Below are 21,993 nucleotides of genomic sequence, written 5' to 3'. Positions count from 1 at the left end.
ACAGGACAGTAGGGCAAGGTGTCAGTCCAGGCTTCGGGTATTGAGGAGTCTGATAGCTTGGGGGAAGAATCTGTTATATAGTCTGGTCATAAGAGCCCGAATGCTTCGGAGCCTTTTCCCAGACGGCAGGAGGGCGAAGAGATTGTATGAGGGGTGCATGGGGTCCTTCATAATGCTGCTTCCTTTGCGGATGCAGCGTGTAGTGTAAACGTCCGTGATGGCGGGAAGAAAGACCCCAATGATCTTCTCAGCTGACCTCACTATCCACTGCAGAGTCTTGCGATCCGAGATGGTGCAATTTCCGAACCAGGCAGTGATGCAGTTGCTCAGGACGCTCTCAATACAACCCCTGTAGAATGTGATGAGGATGGGGGTGGGGGGGGTGGGAGATGGACTTTCCTCAGCCTTCGCAAAAAGTAGAGACGCTGCTGGGCTTTCTTTGCTATGGAGCTGGTGTTGAGGGACCAGGTGAGATTCTCCATCAGGTGAACACCAAGAAATTTGGTGCTCTTTACGATCAACTACATAATTGTCTGTCATGCAGCAATGAAGTTTCTTTCAACTAAATTTTGGCAAGTCAAAATGTATCATCTTCAATACCAGTCCAAATTCTGCTCCAGAGACCCCAACTCGAAAATTCTTCCTGACACTTTCTGACTTAGATTTTACATGATCCTTCACAATCATCATGTTGGATTTAACTCTGAGGTGAGCTCAAATATATTCACAGTGTTGGTGTATCCATCTGCCTCCAGTTGTCACACCCACCTTCATTTTGTCATTTCATCCATTTGCTGTCACTATATCTGACTACTTCAATACTCTCCTGTACAGCCAACCTTAGAATGATCATAGAATCCAAAGTGAAATTGAGTGAAGTTGAAATGAAGGGGATAACTTCTCTCAACTTCACTTGCCCCATCATTGAAATATTCCCACAACCTATGGACTCACTTTCAAGGACTCTTCATCTCAGGTTCTCAATATTTATTGCTTATTTATTTATTATTGTTATTGTTACTATTATTTCTTTCTTTTTTGTATTTGCACAGTTTGTTGTATTTTGCACACTGGTTTTTAAAATTGAGATAGAACACAGAATAGACCCTTCCAGCCTTTGAGCCATGCAGGCTAGCAATTCCCCATTTTAATCCTTGTCTGATCACAGGCCACTTCACAATGTCCAATTAACCTACCGACCGGTACATCTTTGGACTGAGGGAATAAACTGAAGCACCTGGAGGAAACCCACATGGTCATGGGGAGAATGTACAAGCTTTTTACAGGCAACGATGGGAATTGAACCTGGGGTGTCTGCAAACTTGTAAAGCATTGTGCTAACTACTCTGCTACTGTAACGTGCAGTCTTTCATTATTACTGTTATTGGATTTATTGAGTATTCCCGCAAGAAAATGAATTTCAGGGTTGTAAATGGTGACAAATATGTACTTTGATAATAAAATCACAAACAAGAGAAGATCTGTAGATGCTAGAAATCTGAGCAACACACACAAAAAGCTGCAGGATACTGCAGGCCAGGCAGCATCTATGGAAAAGGGTTTCGAAGGGTTTAGCCCGAAACGTTGACTGTACTTTTTTCTATAGATACTACCTGGCCTGCTGAGTTCCTCCAGCACCTTGTATGTGTTGCTTTGATAATAAATTTACTTTGAACTTCAAAACAGCAGATCCTACAATAAATCACATCTAAGTCTGTCCCAATTAGGGTGGCCCTTATTTGTATAGGGTACAGCAAATACTTTTCCTTCAAGAAAGAAATGATGGAAGTAATTCTGCTGTGCAAACTTGTGGCAATTTATTTTTGGTATGTTTACAACTCTTATCTTCTTGGACGAGATTAGATTCTCGAAGCCAATTAAAAAAGGCCTTGTCCTTCCACGACGTTGTAGACAACTGCTTAAAAGGAACTTTGTGTACCCAGATAAACCTTTTAGCAACAACTCTGGCACAAGGTAATCTATCTGCTGATAAAGAATGTCGGAGTTTATGCACGATCTTCATAATGTTTCTTGTCAAGGATGAACACATAAACGAGACCTGCCAAGTGCCTGAAGAGCAAAGCATGTGATTTAACTGACTGTCAAAATAAGTAATAGTTAGTGTCTTTGCAATTTTGACAAAGAAACTGAATGTGCAGAATTCACGATATTGAACTTTTCAACACTAGGTTTTATTAAGAGAATTATCAACTGCCAGAACTTAAATATCAATTTTGTTAGCTTGGAGATTTACTCCAAAGTTGATCACATATCTGTCATAATCTTCTAAATTCAACAGTAATGACTCCTTTCTGTGGAAATAGTTGGACATTTGATGCTGATTTGTCAGTGCTTATCAAAAACAGTGTGTGGTTTATCAACTTAAACCTGTAATCTCTGTACTAATATTAGCATCTTTGTTCTCTAGTTCGGCTGATTATCAACATCACGTCAAATAAAAGAGGTAATTTAAACCATACTTTACTTCAAACTGTACAGCTATGATTCCAGGATGCAGCATAATTTTGAAAGATATTTCTACCCATCCCTTAAACCTTGCCTCTCCTATCAAATTCCTGCTTTTTCAGCCCTTTCCCTTTTCCACCTATCACATCCCAGCTTCTTACTTCATTCGCCCTCCCCATTCCACCCACTTGGCTTCACCTACAGTATTGGCCCAGCCTCCTTCCCCCCACCTCCCCCCTTCTTGATCTGGTTTCTACCCTCTTCTTTTCCAATTCTGATGAAGGGTCTCAGCCCGAAACGCCAACTGTTTATTCTCCTCCATAGATGCTGCCTGACCTGCTGGATTGTTCCAGCATTTTGTGTGTTACTCAGAGAAAACTGAAGATTGAATGTATGCTTGATATTATCTCTGACTGAAGTATACAGTTTTTCAACAGATGATATTTCAAGTTAAATATTTAGGTATTTGCTCAATGTGGAGGCATAGGTATTTTTCTCATGATTGTCCTCTTAGAAAGCAATAGATACCGTACGTTTCCAATAATACTGTTTCCTTACGGCAGTGGGTATTTATTTTCATGGGATCCTTATAACATTGGCTAGTTATGAGATTTAAGATTTACTATTAAATTTAAGATTAAGCTTAGCTTTATTTGTCACATGTACATCGAAACATCAAAACCAACATCAAATTGCTATAAATTCCACATTGCACATTTAGATGTAGATATAATGTAAAGATTTTTACTCCTCTGAAGGATGCAAGAAATAAAGACAATTCAATTCAGTTCAGTTTGAAATGTGTCATTTATGCCAACGACCAACATAGTCCGAGGATGTGCTGGGGGCCAGCTCGCAAGTGTTACCATGCTTCTGGTGCCAACATAGAATTGCCCACAGCTTACTAACCCTAACCTATACTGTAGTGTGTTTAATATTTCAATAATGTTTGAGTGATCTTGCACATATATAGGTTGATTAAGTATTCTTGTTTCTTTAAATATTTCATTACGGGTTATAAGTACGTAAACGTAAATTGCCTATACCATCACGCGAGCTTGCTTAAAGTAAAGATGAAATTAAACTGGCATTGCTGGATGCTCACATTTTCTTTGAATTATTTTAATGTCTTGAAGTTACAAAACAACCCGTACGCCTTTGGAATGTGGGAGTAAATGGGAGCACCTGGAGGAAACCCCCCACCCCCCCACCCACATGGTCATGGGGAGAATGTAGGAACTCCTTACAGACACTGGTGGGAATTGAACCTTGTGCTAACCACTGGGCTACCATGCCATGTACTTATCAGTGGGCTGCATGCTCCACCCGTTTCACCCTTCTCTAATCCAGGTGTTAAGGCTACTTTTAGTGCCTTTCACCACAGGCCAGAGACAAAACCTGGACTAACCCCTATCTGGATTGCTCAGTTGAGAAGTATTGGCATTAGTATTGGTTTATTATTGACACATGTACCAAGATACAGTGAAAAGCTTGCTGTGCATACGGCGTACACCAATCAAATTGTTACTCGGTGCATTGAGCTAGAGCAAGGTCACGCTGAGTAAAGTGTAAAAGCTGCCAAACAAGAGCAGTGCAGGTAAATGATGAAGTGCAAGATCATAACAAGGTAGATTAAGAGGCCGAGAGTCCATGTTATTGTAAAAGAGATCCATTCAGGATTCTGGAAGAGTAGGCAAGAAGCTGTCGTTGGGCCTGGTGGTACGTGCTTTCAGGCTTTTGTATCTTCCGCCCAATGGGAGAGGGAAGAAGGGAGAATGCCTGGGGTGGGTGGTGTCTTTGACAGTGCTGGCTGCTTTACTGAGGTAGTGAGAAGTATAGATGGAGTCCATGGAGGGGAGACTGGCTCCTGTGATCTGCTGAGATGCATCTGCAACTCTGTAGCTGCCGTACCAAGCCATAAGGAAAGCTTGATGGTTCTGAGCCTGTACTCACTAGAGTTTAAAAAGAATGAGCGGCAACTTCATCGAACTTATTGAATATTGAAAGTCCAGACAGGGACTCAGAATTAAAGCATGCCCCTCTAGAGCAGAAATGAGAAGGAATTTGTTTAGCCAGAGGATGATGAATCTGTAGAATTCGTTGCCACAGATGGGTGTGGAGGCCAAGTCAATGGGGATAATTAAAGTGGATTTCATAGGTTCTGGATTAGAAACAGGAAGTTCTTGATCATCAAAAGTCAAGAGAAGGCGAGAAAATAAGGTTACGAGGGGAAACAAACCATCCATGATCAAATGGTGGAGCAGACTTAATGGGCCAATTGACCTAATTCTGCTCTTTTGTCTAATGGCCTTATGCATCCAGGCAGAATGCTTTCTACAGTTCATCGATAAAAATTGGTAAGAGTTGACAGGGGCATGCCGAATTTCTTTAGCCTCTTGAGGAAGTTAAGGTGTTGGTGAGCTTTCTTGAATTTTCAAGTTAATAGAGTTATAAAGAGAATATAGCAAGCAAACATTTTTGTAGCACAAGCAGTTATTTCAGAACAGACTGTAATGATAAACGATGTTTACTGGTGTTGTTGTAGAAAATATGTAGTGATTGTGTTGATGTTCATAACAAACACCACTTTTTTTAAAAGACAACCCTGTTAACTGATATCAACCTTCACGGAATGTGCTTATCAGCAAATATTTGGACTCATCTCTTTATCTGTAGTCAGACACAATAACACACTGGTGAGGTAAAGGACATGTTCTTTATTTTCTATTTCTCCTCTTCTTTCTTGAAGCTGTAGTTTTGATCTGGTGTATTTTTTCAAGGCTTAAGATTATTAAGGGATTGGACACGCTAGAGGCAAGAAACGTGTTCCCGATGTTGGGGGAGTCCAGAACCAGAGGCCACAGTTTAAGAATAAGGGGTAGGCCATTTAGAACAGAGTTGAGGAAAAACTTTTTCACCCAGAGAGTTGTGGATCTATGGAATGCTCTGCCTCAGAAGGCAGTGGAGGCCAATTCTCTGGATGCTTTCAAGAAAGAGTTAGATAGAGCTCTTAAAGATAGTGGAGTCAAGGGATATGGGGAGAAGGTAGGGACAGGATACTGATTGGGGATGATCAGCCATGATCACATTGAATGGCGGTGCTGGCTCACAGGGCCAAATGGCCTACTCCTGCACCTATTGTCTATTGTCTATTGACTTGCAAAATACGAGTATCTTGCCCAAGCTGTTAGACTTCACAAGGTCTGTTTCTGTGGGCCATTCTGCACTCTGATGGCTCAACATTTAGCTTTTAATCCTGCCTTTGCTTGTTCACACTGGGGAGTGGTTCCCAACCTGGGGTCCATGAACTCTTGCTCATGGTATTGGTCCTTAGCATAAAAAAAGTTTGGGAGCCCCATTGGTGGGGAGATCTAGCATCAGAATTGAACAGGAACAGGGAACAACATACAGTAATTGTGAAAATAGCATTTGTCCTTGCATACTGCACAGAAACAAGCCCTTCACCTCACCTTGTCAATTCCGGAGGTGTGCCATTCTATACTAATCCTATTTACCTGCAGTAGGTCCATAGTTTCAATGGCTAATGCAAATTTCTACAGGTGTACCATGGACAGTTCTCCAACTGGCTGCATCACCATCTGGTATGGGGGTCTGCTGCACAGGATTGAAATAAGCTGCAGAAAGCTGTAATCTTAGTCAACTCCATCATGGGCACCAGCCTTCGTAGCATCCAGGACATCTTCAAGGAGCAATGCCTCAAAAACTTGGCGTCCATCCCCTAGGTCATGCCTTGTTCTCATTGGTATCATCAGGAAGGAGGCACAGAATGTGAAGGCACACAGTGAGCGATTCAGGAACAGCTTCTTTCATAATGATGATAACTATGGGAATGAGACTTTTGCTATCTAACCTATTTATAAAAAGATTTACATGAGTGCTGCCAGGACTCAAGGGCCTGAGTTATAGGGTGGACAGTCTAGGACTTTGCTCCTTGGAGTGTAGGATATTGGAGGGTGACCATATAGAGATGCATAAACTCGTAAGGGGCATAGATAGGGTGAAAGCACTCAGTCCTTTTTCCAGGGAAAGTGAACTAAAAATTGAAGGGCATAAGCTTAAGGTGAGAGGGAAAAGATTTAACAAAGAACTTAAAGGGGCAATTTCTTTTTGCAGAGGCTGGTGTTTACTTGGGGAATGATCTACCACAGAGAGTAGCTGAGGCAGGTACAATACTGTCATTTAAAGACATTTGGATAAGTAATTCTGCAGATGCTGGAAATCCAAAACAACACATACAAAATGCTGGAGGAATTCAGCCATTCAGGCAGCATCTATGGAAACAGTTGACATTTCAGGCCAAGCCGTTTCTTCAGGACTGGAAAGGAAAGGGGAAGACGTGGATAGGAAAGGTTTACACAGATATGGGCCAAATATAGATAAAAGGGGTTATCTTAACTGGGCACCTTGGTTGTCATGAACATGTTGGGCTGAACAGCTATTTCTGTCACTCCATAACCTATCTCTCTATAATGTGAAGGGTTAGCTTACTCGTGTTGAAAGCCACTTCTCCTTGCTGATCATCAATTGCAGCAGCTCTTTCCCATTGGTTGCCTTGTACGCCACGGCATTTATGTTCACGTTCAGGTGTCCCAGGGGCTTTTCTTTGTCTCTGAGGATTCATCTTCACACTGAGGTCATGAACAGTGCTGAAGAGCCATTGAGAAACGATGGTGCAGATAGAGGAGGCCCCCGCACACTCTTAGCTAAGTAGCTGTTTGTTGAATGTTTAGTTTTGTGGTTGTGTGACTTAGGGAGACTTAATGAGATACCAGTTGAGTTCGAAGCATTACTGAATATTTAGTATCATAGTTTGTGTAACTTAAAGAGGGGGGGGGTCGAATGTTTTACTATAAATAAATGATTAATGTGCTTATTTAGATAGATAGATAGATAGATAGATAGATAGATAGATAGATAGATAGATAGATAGATACTTTATTCATCCCCATGGGGAAATTCAACTTTTTTCCAATGTCCCATACACTTGTTGTAGCAAAACTAATTACATACAATACTTAACTCAGTAAAAAAAAATGATATGCATCTAAATCACTATCTCAAAAAGCATTAATAATAGCTTTTAAAAAGTTCTAAGTCCTGGCGGTAGAATTGTAAAGCCTAATGGCATTGGGGAGTATTGACCTCTTCATCCTGTCTGAGGAGCATTGCATCGATAGTAACCTGTCGCTGAAACTGCTTCTCTGTCTCTGGATGGTGCTATGTAGAGGATGTTCAGAGTTATCCATAATTGACCGTAGCCTACTCAGCGCCCTTCGCTCAGCTACCGATGTTAAACTCTCCAGTACTTTGCCCACGACAGAGCCCGCCTTCCTTACCAGCTTATTAAGACATGAGGCGTCCCTCTTCTTAATGCTTCCTCCCCAACACGCCACCACAAAGAAGAGGGCGCTCTCCACAACTGACCTATAGAACATCTTCAGCATCTCACTACAGACATTGAATGACGCCAACCTTCTTAGGAAGTACAGTCGACTCTGTGCCTTCCTGCACAAGGCATCTGTGTTGGCAGTCCAGTCTAGCTTCTCGTCTAACTGTACTCCCAGATACTTGTAGGTCTTAACCTGCTCCACACATTCTCCATTAATGATCACTGGCTCCATATGAGGCCTAGATCTCCTAAAGTCCACCACCATCTCCTTGGTCTTGGTGATATTGAGACGCAGGTAGTTTGAGTTGCACCATATCACAAAGTCCTGTATCAGTTTCCTATACTCTTCCTCCTGTCCATTCCTGACACACCCCACTATGGCCGTGTCATCAGCGAACTTCTGCACATGGCAGGACTCCGAGTTATATTGGAAGTCTGATGTGTACAGGGTGAACAGGACCGGAGAGAGTATGGTTCCCTGCGGCGCTCCTGTGCTGCTGACCACCGTGTCAGACCTACAGTCTCCCAACCGCACATACTGAGGTCTATCTGTCAAGTAGTCCACTATCCAATCCACCATGTGAGAGTCTACTCCCATCTCCGTTAGTTTGTGCCTTAAGATCTTGGGCTGATTTGTAATCAGAGTCTTCTGCCTCACTTTCCAAACCCGTGAACCTGCTTCTTTATAGCACCTCTATCAGGCCAGTCTTCTGTCTCGTCCAGTCCTATGTTGGGATATGCAAACCCTATTGCAGTAGAGTAAATTCTCCACAACTATTTCAGAACAATTCAGACATCAGACCTCAGATGTTCCTGACCTACGTCCTTCAAAACCTCACTCCCTGTTGAAATTCATCTGTGACAATGTGAACTTTTCAAAGAAGGAATCAGATTTTGTACCACAATTCTTTATTGTATGGCTTCATTGGAATGTAGGAAAACCCAGACATGGCAATGCAGCCAATCAATCCAGCTCTCTCTATGTTCACAGTATTACAGTGCACGTGAAGTATCCAAATCACATCTCAGATTCTCAGCAGGTTATGCAACAACTTCATGTATTCCGGATACGATGCACAATCCTTATAAACCATGCATAGCCTGCACTGGCCATATGCAAACTATTCCCCTCCAAAGATACTGACTACCCTGCTGAGTTGCTTCAGCATTTTGCGTGTTGCTCTGAATCACGCACAGTGTCTTTAGACTTCCTTAAATTTCAGAGGTCGTATGCAACTGCCAGACAACATGAAAAACTATATCTGTACAACCTTCATAGACAATGTAAAAGATCAATAAATAATTTCCAATCTCCACGAACATTGTTGACTCTCAAACAGTCAAGATATAGCCTTTTTTAAACAAGTTTAATTTACTCATCGATGAGAAAGTTCTGTAAGAGACAAATCCTGCTGATAACATATGACAATAAGACATAGGAGCAGAATTAGGCCATTTGGCCCGTCGAGTCTGCTCTGCCATTCTATCATGGCTGACTCATTATCCTTGGCAATCCCATTCTCCAATCTTCTTCCCCCTACCCTTTGGCACCCTTACTAATCAAGAACTCATCGACTTCTGCTTTAAATATAACCAGTGATTGCTCTCCACAGTCTGTGGCAATGAACTCCACAGATTTCACCACCCTCTGCCTCAGGAAATTCCTCCTCAGCTCTGCTTTAAAGGGATGTACTCATATTCTGAAAATATAAACGAAAAAAATGGATTGGTCTGAGGAATAGCACATAGATATAGGTTATTATTATTTAACTTTCCCAAGCTATAGTTAGTGTTATAAATATCAATAAGTAGTCAAAATCAAACACTTTTTATTTATTCACAACATTGCAAATAGAAGAGCAAAATTACAAATATCAAAACAATAATAACAATGGAAAGGGCATCACATTTATTCCATGGTTTGAATTGTTGTGGGTTAGATAATGAAGATTTATCAGTTTAATTGTTGACCTTCCTTATTATTTCCATTCAGACTCTGAGAAAACGATAATAAAGGATTGTTTTAAAATTGTCTGTCAACCAAATATTTAAATCGCAAACTATAATTACTTCATCAGAAATCTGTTCCTTTTAATAGGACTGTGTAAAATTAAAATTCCAACTTTCTTTTTGATTCTACCTAGACTACCAGTCTTGCCAGCCTCCAAGAAGATCAACGTGTGTATGATGGTCCATTTGATCCTTGTATAAATTTTGATACCATTCTTGTCTGTCTCTTCAATAGAAATCACTGGCTACAGTGAATCACTGACTGAAGGGTGTAAAGCTAGTTAATTAACTATGGGGCCATGAAATTAACTCCTGATTTTAAATCAAACTCCTCCAAGAGGACCACAACCTTGTCATAGGGTTTGGAGGTGTGCGTGCCTCAATGACGCAAAGAGCTACCTTGACTGGAGTCAGGGTTTTATGCTTCGGCTCTTAATAGAGTCAGCTATGCCAAATAGGTCAAAGGGTAGAGATCCAGACGAAGAGTGGTCCACCGGTTCTCCAGGTTCAGGGATTCAGTTCAGGGCTAACAACAAAATTGTTATAGAAAAAGCAACAAAGATTCCTTCTACATCTGAGTGCGATGGTATTCCTGAGCCTCAACCTGGGACTTGCGTGGCTGACAGTAGTGAAAACTGAGAAGCTACTGACATGATGAAGGAACCCTGAACACCACCAGAGATGGAGGGCCTTAATTGCTGCCCTAAACACCAGTGGCGTCATGTGAAGTAAGTAGGTTTAAATCAAACTGTCTGCTGCAGGAGTTAAGAGTTTCAGAAGGCTGCAATTGAAATTGGAACTGGAATGGGTTTGTTATTGTCATATGTACTGAAGTACAATAAAAGGCTTATCTTGCATCCTGTTCATACAGATCAATTCATTAACCTTCCCACCACTGAGGACATCTTCAACTTTTCATCCTAGGTACCATTCCCCTCAACCCTGGAATAATAGAACAAATGGCCTACTCTTGCACCTCAGTTAAAAATCGTTGAATTAGTTCAACTAGTCCTTCAAGAAGGCAGCTTCCTTCGTTAAGAATCTTCACCATCTAGGACATGCTCTCTTTCATGTCATGTTTCTCATTATGTATCAGTAGTAATAAATCTGAATATGATTCTGAACATTTCAAATAGTTCTGTGCTCCACAAAGGGACGGTGATGTTCCTGGCAATTGAATTATCTATGATTTATTCCAATCAGCTAATGAGTAACAATGGGAATTTGGAACAGAATATAGCTACAATGCTCAGTATAAAGTATTGCATAGCGATCAAGCTTAGGGAAACCTCATGGTTGTCTTATATAATTATATTATAATAAGAGGAACATAATCCTCCAGTATTAAAGGAGACGATTTGCTTCAGGGTGCTTGTGTCAATTCTTTGGAAGAGCAAGTCCATTATTTCAACTCCCCTGATCTTTCCCAAAGTCCTGCAGATCTTTCATTTTCAAGGGTATAGCCAATTCTATTACTTTGTCAGTTTCCATTAGTTTGTACTGTAGGGTAATGAAATTGGGAGAAATATTCATAATTCACAACCACTAACATTGAGTTGGGGTTTCTCTTTAAGAGGGTGGTCTGACATGATGACATTATTATATAAAGAGATTTAGTGCGATTTTGTGCTTAGGTTTTGGAGTTCAATAAAATGTGTTATGGGTTTCATTAAACATAAAATGCCTCATTTCATTTTATTTGTGAAAATCTGCAGTACATTCCAGATTATAAAGATTTGAAAGGTCCTGTCAAATCCCACTGAACTGTACTTGTTCCAAGGAGTTTCTTCCCTTTGAGTGGAGTTTCTGCAGGTTTTCATCTGAGGTACCATACTCCTCATCCCTGGAATCAGAGAACAGGTCTGTGGGCCCATATGGCCTACTCTTGCACCTCAGTTAAATAGTCCAATTGGATTTTAACATGGGTGAGGAGACTAAATTAAAGCTTGACTTTTATTGGATGGTACGATTACAGAGGATCTTTGGCTAATTGAAGGCAGGAACCGTGACTGTTTACAAGATAAAGAGATTAAACGTAGCATGCCCACAACTTACTTACCCTAACCTGTAATCTTTGAATGTGGGAGGAAACTGGAGCACCAGGAGGCAACCCACACAGTCATGAGAAGAATGTGCAAATTCCTTAGTGACAGCAGCAGGAATTGAATTCTGATCTTACAGCTGGCACTGTAAATCATTACACTAACTGCTTCACTGTTGTGATGACCCATTTCTTTCCCCTTTCTCAATTCAAAGAATTTGAATCTAATTATTAGCATCCTAAACACTGAGATCAATTTATATGGCACATTAGGTCATAGCTCAGCATCATCTTGTTCATCCATTAACTGAGAGAGTTAAAAAAAAAACATAAAACTACAGGACCACAGACATAGGAGAAAATTGGCCATTCGTCCCATCAAGTCTGCTCCGCCATTCCATCAAGGCTGTGTTATTAATCTCATTCTCTTGCTTTCTACCCAATATCCTTTGACACCCTTACTAATCAAGAACCTCTCAACTTCCACTTTAAATATACCCAATAACTTGGCTTCCACAACAATCTGTGACAATGAATTCCACAGGTTTGCCACCGTCCAACTAAAAAAATTCCTCCCCATCTCTGTTCCAAAGAAACGCCCTTGTACCCTAAGTCTGTGCACAATGGTCCTAGAACTCCTCTGTTACAGGAAACATCCTCTCCACATCCACTCTATCTAGACCTTTCAATATTTGATAGATTTCAATGAGATCCCCCCTCATTCTTCTAAGCTCCAGCAAGTACAGGTCCAGGGCCATCAAACAGTCCTCACACATTAATACTTTCATTCCCAGGAGCAAAACAGGTCTTCAAGCCATGCTAATCACAAATAAAATTCAGACTGAAGGACTACTTACTCACAAGCATCATGAAATGTCCTTAGCCCCTGAATTTATTTCATTACTTTCCTTCCATTTTTGTTGAACCTGATAGAAAATTTCAGATCACTGCCTGAGTATCATAAAACAAAACAGCACCGCACAGGAACAGAGTTTTGGCCTACAATGTTGAGATGAACCAAATAAATTAGCATTTATTATTGAGTAATTAAAAGGCCAACTGAACCAATCCATTCTACTTACACAATGTCCATGTTGTTCCAGTTTCCTCACAGTTAATATCAAGACTTCTCTTGAAAGTCCCTAATGCATCTGCCTTGACCACCACCCCAGGCACTGCAGACACCCACAACTCTCCTTGTAAAAAACCTGCCCCTCACATTTCCTTTGGAATTACCCCGCTCACTTTAAATGTATGCCCCCTGCTATGAGACATTTCAATTCTGGGAAAAATCAAAGAACTGGCACCTAATGATCACACTCAGAGACCCAACGAAACATGAGATCTCCCCATGGAGGAAAGTAAAATGATCTTTTTCATCATACTGGCAAGGAGCACTATAGGTTAACAATTATTTTCAAAGACAGTGTTCCTCCCAATTTCCCAGGAACTGAATTTTGCGCCTTTTTATGCATAGGGCTGGATATAAACTATACTCAGAGCTAACCCAGAGAAAACCATTCCTGGCAGGCAAGTTTAAGGAATTTCCATTTTTATTCAATGTGAATTCAGATTTAATGGGCTTGATTGAGAAAGCGTTGACACTGTGCTCTCCTGTAACTGTTAGGGAGTTGAGTAGGCAGTGCATATTTGCATAATAGTTTGGAACATTTTGTTTGGCAAAATTCAGGATGAATAACTAAGTTGAAAATTAAAGTTATATATCTTCCACCACCCTCCCCTTAGCATGAAGATGGGTTGAGGTACACTTTTAAAGACCAGTTACCTCCTCTGAATGGGTTATAATGATGGTCAATGCATTGGATCCAATCTGGTCCTAACTTCACATATAATGAGAAACCATTGACTTTTTGCTGGAGTCATCTAATTTTCCTGATTCCCTTGCCTTGACCTCAGCATCCAGTAAATATTGTCCCTTCATCTATATAGACCATAAGACCATAAGATGTAGGAGCAGGTTTAGGCCCTTTGGCCCATCGAGTCTGCTCCGTCATTTCATCATGGCTGATCCATCTCCCTCTCAGCCCCAATCTTCTGTCTTCTCCCTGTATCCCTTCATGCCCCGGCTAATCAAGAATCTATCAACCTCTGCCTTAAATATATCCAATGACTTCGCCACCACAGCTGCCTGTGGCAATGAATTCCAAAGATTCACCACTCTCTGACCCAAGAAATTCCTCCTAATCTCTGTTCAAAAAGGACTATTCTCTATTCTGAGGCTGCGTCCTCTGGTCCTAGACTCACCCACTATAAGAAACATCATCTCCACATCCACTATATTGAGGCCATTCAACATTCGATTGGTTTCAATGAGATTTACACAATGTGTTTACATTTTAGCAAGGGTTAATTGGAAAGTCATAATGAATGGCAAAACTGAATGGGATGGCACAGTAAGATAATGGTTAGTGCAATCAGTTCACAGTGCCATTATTGTTTTTATATCAAAATACGCTTTATTCATAAGGAAACTTATGTACAATAATAAACTGTGCAAGGCCATTTTAAGCTTACATTCATAGTCAATGCGTTAAGTAGTGTTCTATTCATCACCATCATCATTATGTGCCGTGTCATGTGACATGGGCGATCATGGTCTTTCCCTGTCCATGATTGTGCTTGCCAAATTTTTCTACAGAAGTGGTTTGCCATTGCCTTCTTCTGGGCAGTGTCTTTACAAGATGGGAGTTCCCAGCCATTATCAATACTCTTCAAAGATTGTCTGCCTGGTGTCAGTGGTCACATAACCAGGACTTGTGATATGTACCAGCTACTTGTGTGACTGTCCACCACCTGCTCTTGTGGCTTTACATGATCCTAATCAGGAGGGAGGTTAAGCAGGTGCTACACCTTGCCCAAGGTGACCAGCAGGCTCGCGGAGGGATGGAGTGCCTTACACCTCCTTTGGTAGAGTTGTATCTCCACCCCGCCACCTCATGTATTTTATTACATTTCCTAAAGCCAATAGCACGGTTGCTACTCATGTGGCTCCTTGGTAATTCCTTACTCCAGTAATTGAGGGGCTTCCTCACCCAAACCGGCCCATCCCTCTCCAGTAGTGAGAGGACCCTATGCTGTGGTCCTTCTCCACAGAGCCTTTGCAGGGGCTGCGCCAAGCTTCAGTGCATCTCTCAGCTCCTACAGCCTGGAATGTTTCAAATCCTGTCACTGAATATAAGGAGTTTGCACGCTCTCCCTGTGACTACTTGGGTTTCCTCCAGGTGCTCTGGTTCTGTTTCACATTGAGGTTACGGTTTGTTAAGTTGTGGGCATGCAGTGCTGGCACTGGAACTGAGGCAATATTTGCAGGCTGCCCCTGCACAAACCTCCATTGTTTGATTTGTCACAAATTTCACTGTACACTTTGACATACGGTACACATGACAAATAAAGCTAATTTTCAAGATGGCTAATTTACACAACGACAAAATGGAAAATGGATCTCAGACAAAGATTAGATCAGATTATGAACTTGCTGAATGCCAGAGCTGACTTGGAGAGGGAAGTCTGGCAAGGGTATATGCTCTTATTAGTGTACTGAAGGCTGACTGCATACATTCAGTGGTCACTTTATTTGTTACAGGAGTGGAACCCGATGTGACCTTCTGCTGCTGTAGCACATCCACTTCAAGGTCTGGCAGGCTGTGTATTCAGAGATGCTCGTCTGCACACCACTGTTGTAACGTGTGGTTATTTGAGTTACTGTCACCTTCCAGTCAGCTTGAACCAGCCTGGCCGTTCTCCTCTGACATCTCTCATTTGTGCCCACAGAACTGTCAGTCACTGGATATGTTCTTTTCATTTTACGAGCCATTCTCTGTAAACTCTAGAGACTGCTGTGCATGAAAATCCCAGATCAGCAGTTTCCGAGATACTCAAACCACTCTGCGTGACATCAACAATCATTCCACCGTCAAAGTCTCTTAAATCACATTTCTTCCCCATTCTGATGCTTGGTCTGAGCAACAACTGAACCTCTTGACCATGTCTGTATACTTTAATGCATTGAGTTGCTGACACGTAATTGGCTGATTAGATATTTGCATAATCGAGCAGGTGTACAGGTGTACCTAATAGAGTGGCCATTGAGTGCTTGCTCTTAATACGCACAGTATACACTAATAATATAGTATCATTATTAGCTTCTCATGGCTGTCACTTCAATGCGGTATTCGGTGGGGCCGCCACGGTAGTGTAGCGGTCAGCACGATGTTACTACAGTTCAAAGTTCAATTCCAGCATCCTCTGTAAGAATGTTTGCACGTTCTTCCTGTGTACATGGGCATTCTAGTTTCCTCCCACAGTCCATAAACGTACCAGTTAATAGGTCAATTGGTCACTATAAATTGTCCTGTGATTTGGCTGGAGGTTAAATCAGTTGGCTGTTGGGTGGCGCGGCACAGCGGGCTGGAAGGGCCTGTTCCATGCTGTATCTCTAAATAAATAAAAATAAATACATTTTGAGGATTTTGGATACATGGAAGTGTTGTGTTTAAAATCAAATTAGGGGAGCATTAGCCCTTTCAAATAAAAAATATAACCTCATAACACTATTTGAAAGAGAGAAAGGACTTTGTCCTCATTTGGTGCTCAAACTTACGTCATCAGGAGAATAATTGATCTCTTTTCTTGGGCAGTATGGTGGCACAGCAGTTAATGCTTCTACTTCCCAGCTCCTGGGTCTGACCCGACAGTGCGTGCTGTCCGCTTGGAGTTTCCATGTTCTCCTCATCAGTCAGCGGCCCAGTACCGTTACTTTCCTCTTGCATTCCAAGGGTGTGCTGGCAGGTAAAGTTCAAAGTGCACTTATTGTCAAAGTATGTGTACATTATACAGCCTAACAGGCCATCACGAAATAAAAGAACCCATTTAAAAAAGAAAGTTGTCAGACACACAATGTGCAGTGAGAAACAAACACAATTCATGCAAACGATAAATGCAAGCGAATGGCGTTCTCGCTGAAGTCCACAAAGAGAGCCCGTCCACAAACCCTTAGTTCAACGCAGAGCGGAGCAGCAGGCTGACAGTTGTGAATGACCCCTTTGTTGCAGGTAAGTAGCAAAAGAAAGCAAATTCAAAGTTCAAAAGTCAATTTATTATCAGAGTGCTTTTCTGTTGTCATCGACTACCCCGAGATTTGTTTTCTTGTGGGCATTCACGGTAAATATAAACAAACACAATAGAATCAATAAACAACTGCACATAGGAAAGATGGGCAAACATCCATAAGACCGTAAGACACAGGAGCAGAATTAGGCTATTTGGCCCATCGAGTCTGCTCTACCACTCAATCATAGCTGATACTTTTTTTACCTCCCCTGTCCCACTCCCCAGCCTTCTCCCCATAACCTTTAATGGTGACCAATCAAGAACTTATTAAACTCTACCTTAAATACACCCAGTGTCCTGGCCTCCACAGCTGCCTGTGGTAACAAATTTCACAAATTTACCACCCTCTGGCTAATGAAATTTCTCCACATCTCTGTTTTAAATGGAAGCCCCTGTATCCTGAGGCTGTGCCCTCTTGTCTTAGACTCTCCCACCATGGGAAACATCCTTTCCACGTCTACTCGGTCTAAGCCTTTCAACATTCAAAAGGATTCAATGAGATTTCCCCTCATCTTTCTAAATTCCTAGCGAGTACAGGCCCTGATCTATCAAATGTTCTTCATATGATAACCCTTTCATTCCCAGAATCACCCTTGTGAACCTCCTCTGAACCCTCTCCAATGCCAGAACAAGTTTCTTAGATGAGGAGCCCAAAACTGTTCACAATACCTGTGAGGCTTCACGAAGGCCTTGTAAAGCCTCTGCATCACATCCCTGCTCTTGTATTCTAGAAATGAATGCTGACATTGCATTTGCCTTCCTCACCACCACCTCAACCTGCAAATTAACTTTTAGGATGTTCTGCACAAGTCCCTTTGCATCTCAGATTTATGTATTTTCTCTCTGTTTGGAAAATAGTCTGCACATTTATTTCTTCTGCCAAACTGCATGACCATGCATTTTCCAACATTATATTTCATTTGCCACTTTCTTGCCCATTCTCCTAATCTGTTTAAGTCTGCCTGCAGCCTACCTGTTTCGTCAACATTTCCTGCTCCTCCACCAATCTTTGTATCATCTGCAAAATTGTCAACACGTCCATCTACTCCATTATCTAAATCATAAAAGCATAAAACACCAATCCCTGCAGAACACCACTAGTCACTGGCAGCCAACCAGAAAAGGATGGTTTTATTCCCACTCGCTGCCTCCTATCAATCAGCCAATGCTCTAACCACATTAGTAATTTTCCTGTAATACCATGGGCTCTTAACTTGGTAAGCAGCCTCATGTGTGGCACCTTGTCAAAGGCCTTCTGAAAATTCAAATATACTACGACCACTGCATCCTCTTTATTTATGCTGCTTGTAATCTCCTCAAAGAATTCCAACAGGTTCATCAGGCAAGATTTTCCCTTAAGAAAACCAGCTGACTTTGTCCTATCTTGTCCTGTGTTACCAAGTATTCCATAACTTCATCCTTAGCAATTGACTCCGACATCTTCCCATCCACAGAGTTTGGGCTAAATGGACTATAATTTCCTTTCTGCTGCCTCCCTCCTTTCTTAAAGAGTGGAGTGACATTTGCAATTTTCCAGTCCTCTGGCACTATGCCAGAACACAATTATTTTTGAAAGATCAGATAGATAGATAGATAGATAGATAGATAGATAGATAGATAGATAGATAGATAGATAGATAGATACTTTATTCATCCCCATGGGGAAATTCAATTTTTTTCCAATGTCCCATACACTTGTTGTAGCAAAACTAATTACATACAATACTTAACTCAGTAAAAAAATATGATATGCATCTAAATCACTATCTCAAAAAGCATTAATAATAGCTTTTAAAAAGTTCTTAAGTCCTGGCGGTAGAATTGTAAAGCCTAATGGCATTGGGGAGTATTGACCTCTTCATCCTGTCTGAGGAGCATTGCATCGATAGTAGCCTGTCACTGAAACTGCTTCTCTGTCTCTGGATCATTACTAATTCCTCATTACTAATTACTCATTACTAATTCCTCCACAAACTTCACCACTACCTCTTTCAGAACCTGAGAGTGCAGTTCATCTGGTCCAGGTGACTTATGCACTTTTATATTTTTCAGCTTTTTGAGCATCTTTTCCCTTATAGTAATAACTGCACTCACTTCTCTTCCCTCACACCCTTCAACACCTGCCACAATGCCTTCCACAGTGAAGACTGATGCAAAAAATTGGTTTAGTTCATCTGCCATCTCCTTGACCCCCATTATTTTTCTCTCTGGCCTCATTTTCTCATTTTCATTCCAATAGCTACCCTCATCTCTCTTTTTATTTTTCATATACTTGTAAAAGCTTTTTCCATCCACCTTGATATTATTTGCTAGCTTGCTTTCATATTTCATCATTTCCTTGCTAAAGATCCTTTTAGTTGCTTTCTGTGGGTTTTTAAAAGCTTCCCAATTCTCTATCTTCCCACTAATTTTTGCTTTATCGTATGTCCTCTCTTTTGCTTTCACATTAGCTTTGACGTCTCTTGTCAGCCACGGTTGTACTATTTTGCCATTTGAGTGCATCTTTGTTTTTGGAATACATCTATCCTGCTCCCTCCTCATTTTTCCCAGAAACTCACGCCACTGCTGCTCTGCTGTCATCCCCGCCAGCATCTCCTTCCAATATACATTGGCCAACTCCTCTCTCATACCGCTGTAATTTCCCTTACTCCACTGAAATACTGCTATGTCGGACTTTACTTCCTCCCTATCAAATTTCAAGTTGAACTCAATCATATTGTGATCACTCCCTCCTCAGGGTTCATTTACCTTAATCTCCCTAATCACCTTTGGCTCATTACATAACACCCAATCCTGTATAGCTGATCCTCTAGTAGGCTCAATGACAAACTGCTCTAAAAAACCATCTCACAGGCATTCAACGAATTCTGTCTCTCAAGATCCGTTTCCAACATTTCCCAATCTACCTGCATGTTAAAATCTCCCATGATTATCATAGCATGGTCCTTTTGACACGCCTTTTCTATTTCCCATTGGAATCTGTTCTCCAAATCCCAGCTACTATTTGGAGGCCTGTATATAACTGCCATCAGGGTCCTCTTACCCTTGCAATTTCTTAACTCAACGCACAAGGATTCAACACCTGCCAATCCTATGTCACGCCTTTCTAATGATTTGATGCCATTCTTTAGCAGCAGAGCCACACCTGTCCCATGAACCAGCTTTTCAGCCATGCATTTATCTGGCAAATCACCCTGTTTCTACCCTCACTGCCGCGTGGCACAGGCAGCAATCCAGAAATTACTACCTTGGAGGTCCTGCTTTTCAGGTTGCTGACTAGCTTTCTAAATTCTCTTTTCAGGACCTCTTTGCGTTTCCTTCCTATGTCATTGGTACTAATATGTACCAAGACTACCGGCTGCATCCTTTCTCTCTCCAAAGTTCTGTCGACGCAATCTGGGACGTCCCTGACCGTATACCTGGAAGGCAATGTTCTACAGAACGTGCAAAAGGCAGTAACTTATGCAAATACAAAATGGAAAATGATCGTCATAAATAAGTAATAAATATTGAGAACATGAGTTGCAGAGTCCTAGAAAGTGTGTCCATCAGTTAAGTATTGGGGTGAGTGAAGTTGTTCTCTTCAGATCAAGTGGATCTGATAGGCACGTAACGTGCAGAACCCATGGGAATGGGGTTTGGGGCTGATGAGAGCTAACGAAGATGTAATAGACTGGAATGGTCTCAAGCATTGATGTAAGTGACTTATTTGCGTTTGTACGATTTTGCTTTGTAAAAATTGGCTGCCTCCTACACAGCAACAGTGATATCAATAATTCATTTGCCGAGAAACATGTTACTGTTAAGCAACCCTACTACCTAAATGCAGGCTCATTCATTTGTGGAATAATTGTAGCTCAGTGTACTGTGCAGCTGTCTGACTTTTAGTTCCCCTGAAGTTTGATTCAGTGTTTCTGCCAAGACCCTGCACATCCTCTGAAACATTAGGAATCACTTGCCTGAAAGAAAGACATTTCTAGCAACATATGGCAGTGTCCAGGGGGGTGGAGGAAGTGGGCGGAGGAATCTGAGCTTTAGAGGAAGTTAATTTGATGTCCTTCGATGGTGCATTTGTCCTCGAAACAGCTGTAAGCCCAAATCGAATCATAATTCACAGCTGCAGCCGAAACCGGGGCTTGAAATTTTGCAGCATATGCTTCTGCAGGCTGGCTCTACAGTGGTTGTTAGGGAGCAGACAGCTGTCATTAGGTACTGTATATTGATGAGCAGCAGCAAACTAAAAAAAATAGGATCTTGCGAGTCAGAGTTATAATCAGAATCAGGTTTAAGATCATAGGCATGTGCTGTGAAATCTGTTGTTTTGCAGTAGCAGGGCACTATAATACCTTATAATAAAAATATAAATTACAATAAGAAATACATACAGTATTGCAAATAAATTAAATAAGTAGTGTAAAAAGAGAAAAAAAAGAACAAATGCTGAGGTAGTGTAAATGGGTTCATTGTCCATTCAGAAGTTCAGCGGCAGTGGGGAAGACGCTGTCCCCGAAGCATTGAGCGTGGCTGCAATCTCATCCCAGCATTTTCCAGGCTTTATGGCATTCACTTTATATTCCGCTAGCTGCAGCAAGGTCATTAAATTTTTTTGCCCAGCTTCCCAAGTGCAATGACGTGAGATAATTTCAAGATTACTTACGATTGTACTTCGAACCAAGCAGTGAACTGCATCATTTCTGTTAACAGCCAACACGCCCCAGGGTATGCTGGGGTACGGCTCACAAGTGTCACCACATACTCCGGGACCAACAGAGCATGCCCACAATGCTCGGCAGAACAGCACAGAACACAACAAGCAACAACAGCAGCAAAAGAAGAGTCCATTCAGACCTCCCATCCATACACGTACATAGACATCTAATCATAAAGGCAGTCCATATTCTTCCACCTCCAGTCCCTCGCGGACCCGGATTCAGAC

General features: G+C 41.5%; 1 long non-coding RNA gene across 1 annotated transcript in view; it reads right to left on the bottom strand.

The window, feature by feature from the left end:
• The window catches only part of LOC140740346 (uncharacterized), a 31,539-nt gene extending 9,752 nt beyond the window's left edge, over positions 1–21,787 (bottom strand). Inside the window, exons 1-2 of the long non-coding RNA XR_012101820.1 lie at positions 21,715–21,787; positions 16,549–16,729 (exon numbers count right to left, since the gene is read on the bottom strand). This is a non-coding gene — a long non-coding RNA (uncharacterized lncRNA). The remainder of the gene's footprint in view (positions 1–16,548; positions 16,730–21,714) is intronic.
• Positions 21,788–21,993: the final 206 nt, after the last annotated feature.

Source organism: Hemitrygon akajei, chromosome 16 (assembly GCF_048418815.1).
Source record: "Hemitrygon akajei chromosome 16, sHemAka1.3, whole genome shotgun sequence".
NCBI classification, from domain to species: Eukaryota; Metazoa; Chordata; class Chondrichthyes; order Myliobatiformes; family Dasyatidae; genus Hemitrygon; species Hemitrygon akajei.
Note: the sequence above shows the minus strand (reverse complement) of the source record. Positions and strands in the feature narration are given on the sequence as shown.